General features: G+C 44.5%; 2 long non-coding RNA genes across 2 annotated transcripts in view; both read left to right on the top strand.

Annotated features, from left to right (window-relative positions):
* Positions 1 to 6,054, top strand: part of LOC142062237 (uncharacterized) — a 365,718-nt gene extending 359,664 nt beyond the window's left edge. Inside the window, exons 8-10 of the long non-coding RNA XR_012662407.1 lie at positions 4,251 to 4,384; positions 5,797 to 5,878; positions 5,954 to 6,054. This is a non-coding gene — a long non-coding RNA (uncharacterized LOC142062237). The remainder of the gene's footprint in view (positions 1 to 4,250; positions 4,385 to 5,796; positions 5,879 to 5,953) is intronic.
* An 835-nt stretch (positions 6,055 to 6,889) lies between these two features.
* Positions 6,890 to 11,440, top strand: LOC142062238 (uncharacterized). Its single transcript, XR_012662408.1, has 4 exons — positions 6,890 to 7,043; positions 9,526 to 9,597; positions 10,361 to 10,493; positions 11,163 to 11,440. It is a non-coding gene; the product is annotated as an uncharacterized LOC142062238 (long non-coding RNA).
* Positions 11,441 to 12,084: the final 644 nt, after the last annotated feature.

The following is a 12,084-nucleotide window of genomic DNA, read 5'->3' as shown; positions in this document are numbered from 1 at the left end:
CTATCCTATGAGAACAGAAACCCCAGACCACCAGAATTAATACCGGCTATTGCACATCCCTTGAGCACAACACTGCATGCACTGCAGCCGTACCTTGCAGGCAGGACCATCCCCACCGCCCGCTCCATTCCTGAATGTGCAGAGGGAGCTGAGGGAAGGGGGCTTTGGTCTTCTGGAGGTGGGTGTAGCTGGGGAAGAGTGTGCCAGCAACACTGCTAGATTGGGGCTGCAAAGCCATGCTCTGCAGGAACTCTGTTGTGGGGACTCGTCTACACATGGTCCCTGGGGGTGTTTTGGAGGAATGACTTTCACTGGTTAATACGCAGTAACAGGCTACTGTAAGGTTGGTTTTGGCTCTCTGACCTGATGCTACACTGGGATCCCTTTACGCCTCCATGAGCTGTTAAATGATCCTTAAAGTGAATGAAACTGCGTAAACCCATAATTTATACCGCTTTTGTAATTCCTTCGTGCTGCCAAAGTTGTGCAAAGCAACTTTGGCATAACCGGCCACTCAGAAGTCTGATTGAATTGTTGAGGCTAAATGGATCAGCACACATCAGCTGAACCTCGAGAGCTGCTCGTGGGTGCACCTTTCACTGTGGAGCAATTCACCTTGTTTAAACCCACTTTGGTGCAGCCTGAGCGAGATCAAATTGGTCCTTTTCTTGCTGCCTAGGTGTGCACCCATACGGACAGCTATTCTGACTCAGCTGATGTATGGCATCACGTTGGACCAAACCCCGTGGCTGAGCTCCAAGAATGAGTAGCGCCACATCCAAGCTGGCTATCGTGGCAAGGTTAGTATTTGGGGCCTTTTCCTTCTCTGCGTAATTCAGTCATTAGCTGTTTACGTTCGTAGCCACATGCACTAAAAAATAGTTTATGGCAGCACCGTAAGAAGGAAACGTGGAGAAAGGCCATCACAATAAACACCCTTCAACACCCATTACCATGAAGAGCACTAGAGCCTAAGTGACAGCCTAAAAAGAAAGAAGTGTCATCTTTGATTCATGCTGCTGTTGAATTAAGCAATATAATCACTGACAAATCAATCATTACCAGCTATAACCAACCGGTTCGTTAGTCGACCTTCCTAAGGCAAAACTGCGGACCATTAGCGTGTTACACATTGGGCTGTTAACAGCAATAAGAATCAGCTCAACGCTGCCAGGAGAATTACCAATTTCTAATGTTATGAGATGTAAAGCAGAATCAGAATTGATCAGAATAAATCAAGAACAATTCTTCCAAGCACAAGGAAATCACTGTATTGTAAATATCTTTTTGGGAAATATGAGATCCTGGATGAACATTTTAAACTGCTCAAACAGTATTTTTAGGGGAATATCCTGAAGTAAGCAAAGTGTCAGCACTTTAAAATTGCCGATTTAGTGGAAAGGGGACAGACCTTTCATGAAGGGCCAAGCCATAAGTTTTAGTAGGACTGACAACTTTCTTAAAGAAACAGGGATATTTAGGGCCATTTTTTCTTTCACTTGATTCAGTTCCATTATGAGTGATTTTAAAATTAAAAACCCCATCTCTACTATAGTTTTTTTTTTGAGAGTATCTTTTGCTGGTTATGCACTTAAATCAGAATAGCATTACCTAGGACAAAGTAGATGATTTTTATTAAAGCAAGAGGGAACCTACTTGTGGAAGAGCTGAAGATTTCCAGCAATGACTCTCATTCTGATTGCTTCGCTTCTAGGCTACAGATAACTACACGCCCACAGGATGGACCTTGGTCAAGCCAAAGGCAATGCCAGGATTTCACCTTATTCATTGTAAACAGTTTTAGTTTCTTGGTGGATGTGCTTGTCTTGCTTCTTTCTCATATTCTGCAGCATCTCAGCATGCCTTTTCTGGCTGTCTTTCTGCTTGTTTATTTCTAACACTTCTTCACTTATTATGCATAGAAGAAGACAATAAAAAACCTCATAAAAATGAAATGAACAGCAGAGCAACATATATGTCCTCAGTCTTCCTCCTAGATCTGTTATAATTCTACCCCATCACATTTCCATCACTCTTTTTCACTCATAAATCTACAGGAATCAAGAAATCTGTCACACGGCCCAGACTTTTGAAATATACTTCTCAATTAAAAAAAAAAAAAGAAAGAAAAATCCGTAAATGCCAGCAAACCTGAGAAGATTATTGCAGCGAACAGTATGTGGTTCAGTGAGAGCCTCTGGCAATTCCAGTAAACAAATCCTCTTCATTTAGCCTCTTGCCTCAGCTTTACTAAATTAGAGGTGCGTTTACGCAGGTTACTCAACCGTGGCAGTGACCCGCATGCCATGACACCTTGGCCAAGTTAGCTGTGGCTGCAAGAGAAAGATCAAAAGGGCAAATTCCCGTTGTGTCTGGAAGGGAGCTGGAAAGCCACTACAGACCTGGGGTGCGTGCACGCTATTTCAAGAATACTGATGATAACCTGTGTTTTTATGGATGTACGCTTTGAACTCTTGGGAGTCAACTCTTGGGTCAAACAATTGAGAACATTGGATCCCACAAAAGCTTCAAGCGCAAAGTCTTATGAGAAATCATTGAAGAAGGGATCACCTCCCTGATCTTTTCTTGTTCCCAGTTGCCAGCTGGAGGGCTGGTGAAGCATTATTTAGGACAAAATACTGTCCATAAAAGGAGAGCGAAAGCAGGAAGACAGCAAGGCAGAAATGCTATCAATCGGCCATGTTAACGGCACGCAACACGAGCAGCCATCTGGGTCAAGTAGCCGAGAGAGCAGAGAGGACTCTGCAGTGACAGCTCATCCAAAGCTCATTGACCCACTGCCCAGCCGGTTTGTTAATACAACTCCAGAGCTTAGGAGTTGTTTTAATTAAAGCCCCCGTTCTAAACGAGAGAAAACAAAAATTATCTAGGACAGTGATGATTAGGCATAATCTGTGCTGGCTGGGGGGTAGGCTGCTGCTTCGGACTAATGTTGAAGCAATGGTATATCCAGGTTTCCAGAAAAGATCAAGAAAGACAATCAGGCTCAGAAGCAAGGAACCCTCAAATTGTGGAAAGTCTGTTTCTGGAGGATAGAATTTCAACTTGCAGATTAATTCTGGAACGTTACCAGGGATTTCTTTTCTTTATTTGTGTTCTTTACCTTTTTATAACATAAGCTTCTCACATCATCTCTGCCTTCAACTGTGTATGTACGAGCCCAGCACAATGCATATGAGGCTTTGGTCTAGCAACACTAACGTGCTACAAATGATGCGTAGGTCTTTTTAAAATCTAAAACTGTACCTCTCCCAGATACAAAATCTGTCATATCTTTGCTCCTTGTTTTATTACGTGCACTTTATGAATACTTTATGTCTTTCTTGAATCACTTTATTTACCCTGATCAAATGGCTTCTGTGTGAGGGAGGCTGTGAGCAGGGTAGTCCCAGAAACTAGATGCACGATTATTTCTGTATTTTGGAATAAACACTAGCGGGTTTGTTGGTTGTGCCTTGATGCAAATGCAAAAGGCATCACATTAATGATGACTCCAGATCAGGGCCCTGTACAGCCACTATGTTTTATGCATAAGATCTCTGCTCTTCCAAGGCACATCAAAGGTTCATCACTGACCATTGATAAACACATTCATCCTCATTTGAAAGCTGTATTGTAAGCTGTGTTCTTTTCTTGCCTTTCCTAATGGTCTCTCAGCAAACACCCCTCTCCTGAGAGATGCTGCAGTCCAAAGGCAGGTTTCATCTGACTCATCATCTCTCTCAAGGTTTTCTTGCAGCATTTACAGGATTGAAGATGCATTGCTTTTCAGGACTTCTGAGAATTTTCACTTTCTTTACCACGTCCTTTACGTTCAGCCTAGAAACATGAGCGATTCGCCAGGCTCTGGACCTGGGTTATAGCATTGCACTGAGCTGCAAGCATGGCCAGTAGCTTGCTGGGAGCTGGGTTGTAACGAAGCCCCACCACGAACACCCTCAAGGCCAGCGGGAGAGGTACAGCTTGCAGACTGCTCTGCAAAGCAGGGAGCTCCAGCGGCAATGTTTTGGAGGGGAGGGGGGAAGAGGTTAAAGTAACTGCCACCCCCTTGTCTTCTTTCATTGACTTGGGTCTTTCTGGAACATGTAAACCTGGCTGCATTCTTGCTCTCTTCTTTCTCAGTTCTCTCTTTTGCCTGGTTTAGGTGTCCACTCTGACATGAAGGAGCATCTCCTTTCTTGAACCATCTGCTGATGTATCAGTACTTGTAGTTTTTTCCTGTTTTATAGGTTGATCACCCACTTCTGTGGATTGACTGAAATCTATTTGCCTGACACACAGTGACAGAAGCAGGGCTGAGATGTTGCGTGGGACAAACTATATCACGTCTCATCTATCACAGTGAAACAGGGTCTACACAAAGGTAAGGGTGTGAAAAGCGAAAATAATTTGATTATTAAAATTCCAAGGCAAAAGGTGCATCTTTTTTTTCCTGAAAAAAGTGTTGGGGCATTGTGAGATCATAGAATTAATGGAGGCTGTCCTTATTAAATGGGTAGTTGCTTCTCATAGTAATAAAAGAATTTATGGAAGACCACACTAGTTCAGGACATATCAGCTTAAAATACATTCAGAGGCTAATCATACAGCTGCCTGAGAGCTATGCAGAGAGCACTGAATTAATCAGGTGCTTTGGACTATGAAACACTGCAAAAAGAAAATAAAAACTAACTGAATGAAAAGGGAAAAAGGAAAACATGTCTGCTCGGTGAACTGCCTGTAACTGAAATGGTACCCAGGGACCCCTTTAACAGGAGTCAGCAAAAGAAGTGACCTTCATTATCGAAGTGCTGACTGGGCACTCTCCAAGGTCTGCTTTCCAACGTCTCAGAAAAAGAAATATCGGGCAAAAAAATCGTGTGCTTGGAATAAACAACGATTCACAGGCTGTAAATGGACTGATTTCAAAGGAGGATCCTGGCAGTGTCCCATTTTGGGCCTGTAAATGACAGAAGGATTTGCGCTTTGCTGCTGTCTGCCTGGTGTGTTATTTAGTCTATTTAGTCCTCAATTCTGAAAGGGAAAATGGGTGTACTAATTCTTCTTTTCTCCCAGCTTCCGTCATATCTATCGGGCTTGAAAGCACTTCAGTGCAGGAATAATGTTTTTTGGCTATAAATTATCTGTACTGGGCACGTGGTGTGTGGAGACCCTGCAGAAATACTGTCTTATGTAGTAAGTAATTGATAGGTGTGTTTTTACCTGCTGGACCATAATGTCAAGTCAGTATAGAGTGACATATATAGTCCCATATTAGTGCCAGCATTGCACAGAGCTCATTGGCATGCAAGGGGACAGCAAAGGCTCTGGTGTGCAGCTTTCTGGGGTAGATCCCCTGGCAGTGCTCTGTTCAGTCAGGTAGCAAGCACACTAATTGCTCGTAGCGAAGCAAAGTTACTCCAGGCCAGAGCATCCATACAGCGGGACACGAGAAGCTGCTTCAAGAGAATTACTGCAGAGCAACGCTTTCTGCCCTAGCTGCCGCAGTCAGTTCCCCGCAGCACGTTAGCGGGGCTGTCCGTCAGGACGTGCTAATGGAAATGCCAGCCTCGCTGAAGACAGCTGGCAAAGAGACCCTCGGAGTCTCCCGGGACGCCGGGGGGTTTTGTTCAAATCTCTGCCTGGAACAAAGCGAATGAGTCCGCAGGTTCGTGGCGTACGTTAGTTCCCCCAGTAGCCGCTACAGGCTCTCCACGGCAACTTTCAACACCGCGCGGCAGACGCTTTGGGTACGTTTTACAGCATCCTCCTCCTGAAATTGTTTCGCCCTTGAAGGTTGCAAGGGCTTCTCTGACTTCCCCGCTGCTGTGCACGCAAGGAGGTCGCCGGTGGTGGCGGATCCTGGACAAGTGAGAAGGTACGACATTCACCTCCTCTTTGTTGCTCAGACTCGTTCATGCTCGCTTACCTACAAGGGCTCTGTGTGGTGCAGGTGGGATTTGCCTCTGCATGGTGTGTCCTGGCTGTGACAAAACCTGCAGCTGTGTCCTACTTCCTCAGAAGGCAGTGGGGGCCCGCGTCTGCTGCAGCTCCGGAAAGGCCGGGGTGTAAGCATTCATGTATCCTGATTTTTTGAAAGCAAATAGCGGGATTCATATCACTGGCACTTTATTTAAGGCACAGAGATTAAAAGTAGTTCCCCACTAGACTCAGCAAGAAAGATGCTTCTAGAGAAAAAAAATGTCCTTCCACCTATCTTAGACACGTCCCTTAGGAGGGGATGAATCATGCATAAGCAGCTGTTTCGGTGAGCAGCCCCCATCCACCCTGAGAAGGATTCTCACCCTGGAGACTTCGCAGCTTAGGCAGCAAAAAAGTTTGGGGGAAAGCGATGGTGATGAGCGCCATCCTTCCCATAGAACAGAAAGATTAAGCCCTGCTCCTCAAAGATATATTTAGACCTCTAACTCCCATGGCAAACAGGAGTCCTAAGGGGCTTGGCAGAAGCTGGTAGCGTTACAAAAGCATCAAGATTAGACGAAGCTGTGTTTGCTTTCCTTTGATCTGTAATGCTCTCCTGGATTTTAAAAATAAAGCGTGAGGGGCGGGAGGCCTTTCCGAGGCTCGTGCCGTTGTTTCACTGCCAGACGCTGCCTGCAGGCAGCAGAAAACCAAGCCCCCGCTTTCGGGTGGGCTCCACAGGGCTTTGAGGAAAGGTATCGGGGCAGGAATTGAGGCAAGGGCTCGTGTTGGTGGTGCCACCCATCCAGAGGGGGGTCAGATTTGCCATTTAGAGGCAAACAGCACTCCTAAAAAAACTCTCCAACCGTAAGCCAAAACTGCTGAGTTTTAAAACTGCTTTATGTGTAAGTATTAAGTAATTCAAAATTCTGGTTTTGCCTATTTTCTTTCTTCTACAAAAGCTAATGTTTTTAGAAACAACAGAAAAATGGAAAGGGTGAAGACAGGAGTCGCATGGGACGACAATCACCTTCCTCTCAGTGTTCAGGACTTACTCATTACATGGTGTCTTCTTTCACTGCCTCATCCCCGAGATGTGCAATGAAGACAAAATGACGTGGGTATGATGATGTGGGTGAATCCTGCATTTCTTGCTCCCCTTTTTCTAACCTGCCTGTTTCTCAAACAGTTTTCAGTTTGTAATCTCCATCAGTGCTCCCAGAGCTTCTAGACCCAAGGGTGTCATTACCGTGAACGCTCTTAATAATCTGGTACAAACGCTGGGATGCAAGTCATAACAGGAAGTGAGGGGTTTCATGATTTCTCTGTGCTAACTGCCAACTTTTATATTCCTAGATAGTTTTGTTGTTGTGGCAGCCTGTACTGTTGTGTCTGATGGAAGAACAGCTGGTCAATTATTTCCTACAGTCGGAGGCAATGTTAAGAGATTCAGAAGCTGGACTTAAAAATCTGGACAATATAGAACCTGCTTTATTTGCCTATTGTATACCAAGAACTAGCACCACCTGCCTTGAGCTGGTGGGTACATATGCCAGTAAATCCTCCAAGGCATTACTTTAATAGGTAGATCGAAGAAAGGAACCCAGGTGCAGCATAGATGTGGAAAGTAGGTCTTCTCCAAAGGACCACAGTATTTGGTGGCCTCAAAGTTTCCAGCAGATGGGTTCATGCAGTCCTGGTCACAGCTCCAGCTGTCGCTGCTTTGGCAATTTTGCTTGGCTTCCAGTTTGTTGCCTGCCAAAGCCCAAATAAACTCATCCGAAAAATGGCAAGTAGAACAGTTTGGAAAGTGGGGAAGTGGGACAATAACAAGGTCAACTGTGACAGGATCGGGACCAGTCTCTCGTCACCATCTGCAAGTATCAGACTTGCTCCGTGGGTAATACTTCAACACTGCTTTCCATTTCCCATATTTTCCATAACGTTGTGGGAGTGCGTATGTTCTTATCGGGTAGCAGTTAAAGAGTCCGTTAGGACAATGAAAATTAAAACCAGATCTTGATTAGCTTCCACAGTTTTACCCGCGTAAATTGTCAGGGATATTGCAAAAGGTCTTGAGTAAGGAATGAAGGATGTGACAAGAGAAAAAGGGAAGCCACTTGAAGCCAGACTTTCTTGTTTGCAAGCACTGACAGCCTCTGCAGAATTACAGCATTAATTTACAGACTTTAATAGCTGCCGCAAACCATGAGGTTCTCTTTAGCACATGAGTTTCTTCTCCAGCTCTAATGCAGCCTGTGATGTAGGCCTGTGTGGATTGGTGTTGTCTAAGGCTTTGCTGAGAGAACACAGAAATGGGGTTGTGAAGAAGAGGTTTCTTCTATACCCATGACAGAATTTAGCAACTCTATTTATTTCTCTATTTCTTTTTTTTACCATGGAACAAATGGATGTTTCTACACTTTACACACCCCCAAAAATGCTGCAACATTGCTGTCGGACAACGGATGAAGCACACTGATATCTTCCTTAAAGAAAGAATAATTCAGGGAGCAAACGGTCTTTGTTGACAGTCGGCCAGCGGCAGTGACTGTGGTTGCAGCAAAAATATTTTAACAACTGTGAGTTTAAAAAGTGCAGAACTGCATCGTCGTGAGCTGCATCACAGAATGGTGCCGTCCGCGGCTGAGGAGTGACACTGGCAAGACAGTAGCTCATTCAAGACGTTAATTACCAGCTGCTCTTCAGGTGTCAAATAACTGCATGTACCAAAATAAAGTTTATTTCAGTTTGCTGATCTTTTAGCAAGACAAGGTTCTCATAATCGCAAAATGAATATTTAACTGTCGCACATTTTGGGAATTAGCATGCGAAGCCGGCCATTTACAAAGACAGAGCCAGCCATCTCGTCCCAAGATGAGGGAGAGGAGCGGAGCAAGGCAGACTAATGAGGGCTTTCTGCTAGGTCAGGGCACAACAGTGGAATGAGGAACGAAAAATTACTAAGGAAACAAAATTGCCTAAAGATTTTTTTTTGTGTTTTCCCGAGAGAAATTAATGTGATGGAGAAAAATTCAGGGGAGGGAGCAATTACTGGGGAAGGGAGGGAGGGCAGGCTGCCCCTCACGTGCGGGCGGTACTGGGGAGCAAATGAACCAAACGCATGGCTTGTCCTTCGCAACTGGCACAGGACGTGCCTGGGTAAGAGCGGAAAAGTCAAGCTGACCTGAAGAAGAGGCCACACACTCTGGGCTCTTTTACGAGAGTGAGAAAGGTCTCTGGTAATATTGTGGGTGAAATAGGGGTCTTAAAATATGCCTCTGCCATTTTAGACAGAGCCAGTTCTCTCCCAGATGCTGAGCGGGGACATCTTCAGTGGGATAAAAACATAGCAGGAGCCTTTTCCTCTTCCGATCTAATGCACAAACATAGCGTAAACCATGCATAATAATATCAGCGGCATCAGGTAATGGGATAGGAAAGATCAATATTTGCTCTAGGGCATGGGGGGAGAGGGAAGGAGCCTGAAGCAGGGGCAAGCCCGGTAGTCTGAAAGCATTGACTCACGAGGGGCATACAGCTTCAGATGGAAAATCCTTACCAAACAGGTATTTAATTGGCCGCTATTAAATTTTCCACCAGGCGACTGACAGTGTGGGAGAAAGGACAAAGAAACCTAATGCCAGGTTCCCAGGCTGCCTCCCCACGGTACAGGTGTGCATTTTGGGGGCGGTGGGGGTTGTGGGAAGGCTACTTCTGAAGAACCGTGATTTTGTAAGTTTTGGGTGGTCTTTGCGAGTGTAACTCTGCTCTCTGAAGCAGGGCCAGTATTTCCTTCTCAGGCTTCCTTCAGAGGAATTCAGCACAGCTTGACTATCTCCATCATGTAAGAAAGGTGCACAGCTAGTGCTCTGCTCCTACGCATTTGCGCAGATGCCCTCCTCGGGCTTTCCTGGATGTAACATGAAGGACACCGGAGGCATTGCGTTCAGTTCCCATCTGTAGCACTTCATTATGCAGAACTCATCGAACTCAGTATTTACACTTTTTATCTGATGCTTCATAAACACAAAGCACCTCCTACAAAAGAAGATATTAGGGAAAGTCGCACCAGTATAAAATTTTAGTAGCTTCATTCCCTTCATAAAAATTAATACAGATTTACAGCAGCGTTGCTGCTGAGTGGAAACTGTGGCCCACGAGGACGATGATGGAATTTCCACTGTGATGGGAAGAATTCCAGTAAAAATGCATGGTAATTTATACTGAGTGATCTTGAATATTAAATGAGGAAATAGAAATATATATGGTTTTTGAAAGTAATTTCTCTCTGATTAGAATTATTCAGGAATACTCTATAAGGTAATCAAGCACTTATTGGATCACAAGGGCTCAATGCAGAAGATGGGATATAACTGTTTCCAGATGCTGCATTCCTTCATTACGGTTACTTTGGCATTGCGTTTGCCTTGAAAAGGTCTCAGGCTCTCCTGGAGTCTCCCCAGCCTGTCCCCTTTGCTGACGTTGGTGGAGCAGCATCAGGCGACCTGCTGCCAAGACACGGGCCATCAAATGTTCTACCACAGCTGAGGGAAAGTGCAGACTGTAAGGTAGGGTGTCAACAGTCAGCATTTTGCTGATCAATAGCTGCTGATTTCTGAAGCATACACAGTGAATGCTCCAAAATTAATGGCTGGAAGCTGACATTAATGTGTTGGGGGGGAGTGGGGGAATCAGAGGAGAAGACATTTAAAAACAAAACACCCCACCCACGAGTGATTTCTCCAGGCAGAGCACTCTAGGTTAAATTTTAATGCCCAGGGTAACTCAAGGTCTTTGCTCAGTAGCAATGACTTACTAGTTCAGTTCTTAAGGTACAGGCATGAAGCTTGCCTTTGCTGCTTAACGTTTAAAAAGTGCCATCCACAGCTGTTGCTTCAACCTTTGGTTGCTCATTTTTCTGTGCCCACCGAGTCACACATCTTTGTACAAAGTACCCGTAAAATACCACCCTTTGGCCATGTAGGTGCGTTTGTAACATCCCCTTTGGAGCTTGATGCAACTGAGCGGAACCCCTGAACTAGTGAGAACCATCGTAGCGAAGGGTTACGTCCTGCATCCTCAAATGGGAAGGAAACCCACTGTTTCACCACCCTGTCGTTGGGAGCGTGTCCTCCTGGGAAGTGGGAAAGGAGAAAAAAAGCTATTGCAAAAGCAGTTTATAACACCCAGACATGAATATATTGAAATATACTGATTGTATTTTTTTTTTTTTTTAGAGAAATACAAGAATGTGCCTACCGGCTACACTGACGTGCTGCAGACTTTGGAGCAGAAGTGGGCTTTGAAAACTGGGGCTCAGGAGAGCTACAGTGCCAAAAAACTGCTGGATCTGAAAAATTCTCATGTGCTACAGCTGTGTTTTTCTGCTGTCCTGAAGACAAAGATCTTTTTCTAGGTTAGTTTTTTGGCTTTTTGTTTTTTTGTAAAAACAGTTCCTTTGCCTATGCGCTTATAAAGCTATTTAAAAATCCTCTTCTTTTACTGCTTTTTCTGTGGCAAAGACAAAAAAAAAAAAATCAATTTTCATTTAAAATTTTACAATTTTCATCCACAGGTTTTTTCTGAGCAGATCAATGTTTTTTTAATTAGCTTCAACTCACCTTGTAGTTTCCATTTCAGTCATGTGAAAAAAATGGTAAAATTTGGAACCGCAACACAAAGAGGTAACAGAAAGTTGTATTTTGACGCTAAGGAGTACAGCTCCGCTAGAGAGTTACCTCCTAAAGCTTTACCAGCCCAGGAGATAACGACCTTGGCTCGTGCACCCACAAACAAGAGACACAGGGTACAGGCCTAGACGGAAAACTTTGCATTTCACGGCCTCTCGGTTATATTTTTTGCCCCAGAATTACAGCTCACATCGCACATCATTTTCTCCACAGGAAGAGGAAGCATCGCCACATTTGGAAGATTAAAAATTACGACTCATTATTCAAGATACCTATTGAATGGCCTATGTCTCCTTTGCCTTCGTTACTGGTTCATAGGATATTTGTGGGTAAACAGCAGCTATTCCATTTGCGCTCAGCCAGAGCTCCTGCCCTGTCCACGTAGTAATGTTACAATCACGTTTTTGTGACATTACCCATTTGTCACCATGGGAACAATATTGAGATCACAGATATGGGCTGTGGCCTT

This window comes from Phalacrocorax aristotelis, chromosome 9 (genome assembly GCF_949628215.1).
Source record: "Phalacrocorax aristotelis chromosome 9, bGulAri2.1, whole genome shotgun sequence".
Taxonomy (NCBI): Eukaryota; Metazoa; Chordata; class Aves; order Suliformes; family Phalacrocoracidae; genus Phalacrocorax; species Phalacrocorax aristotelis.
Note: the sequence above shows the minus strand (reverse complement) of the source record. Positions and strands in the feature narration are given on the sequence as shown.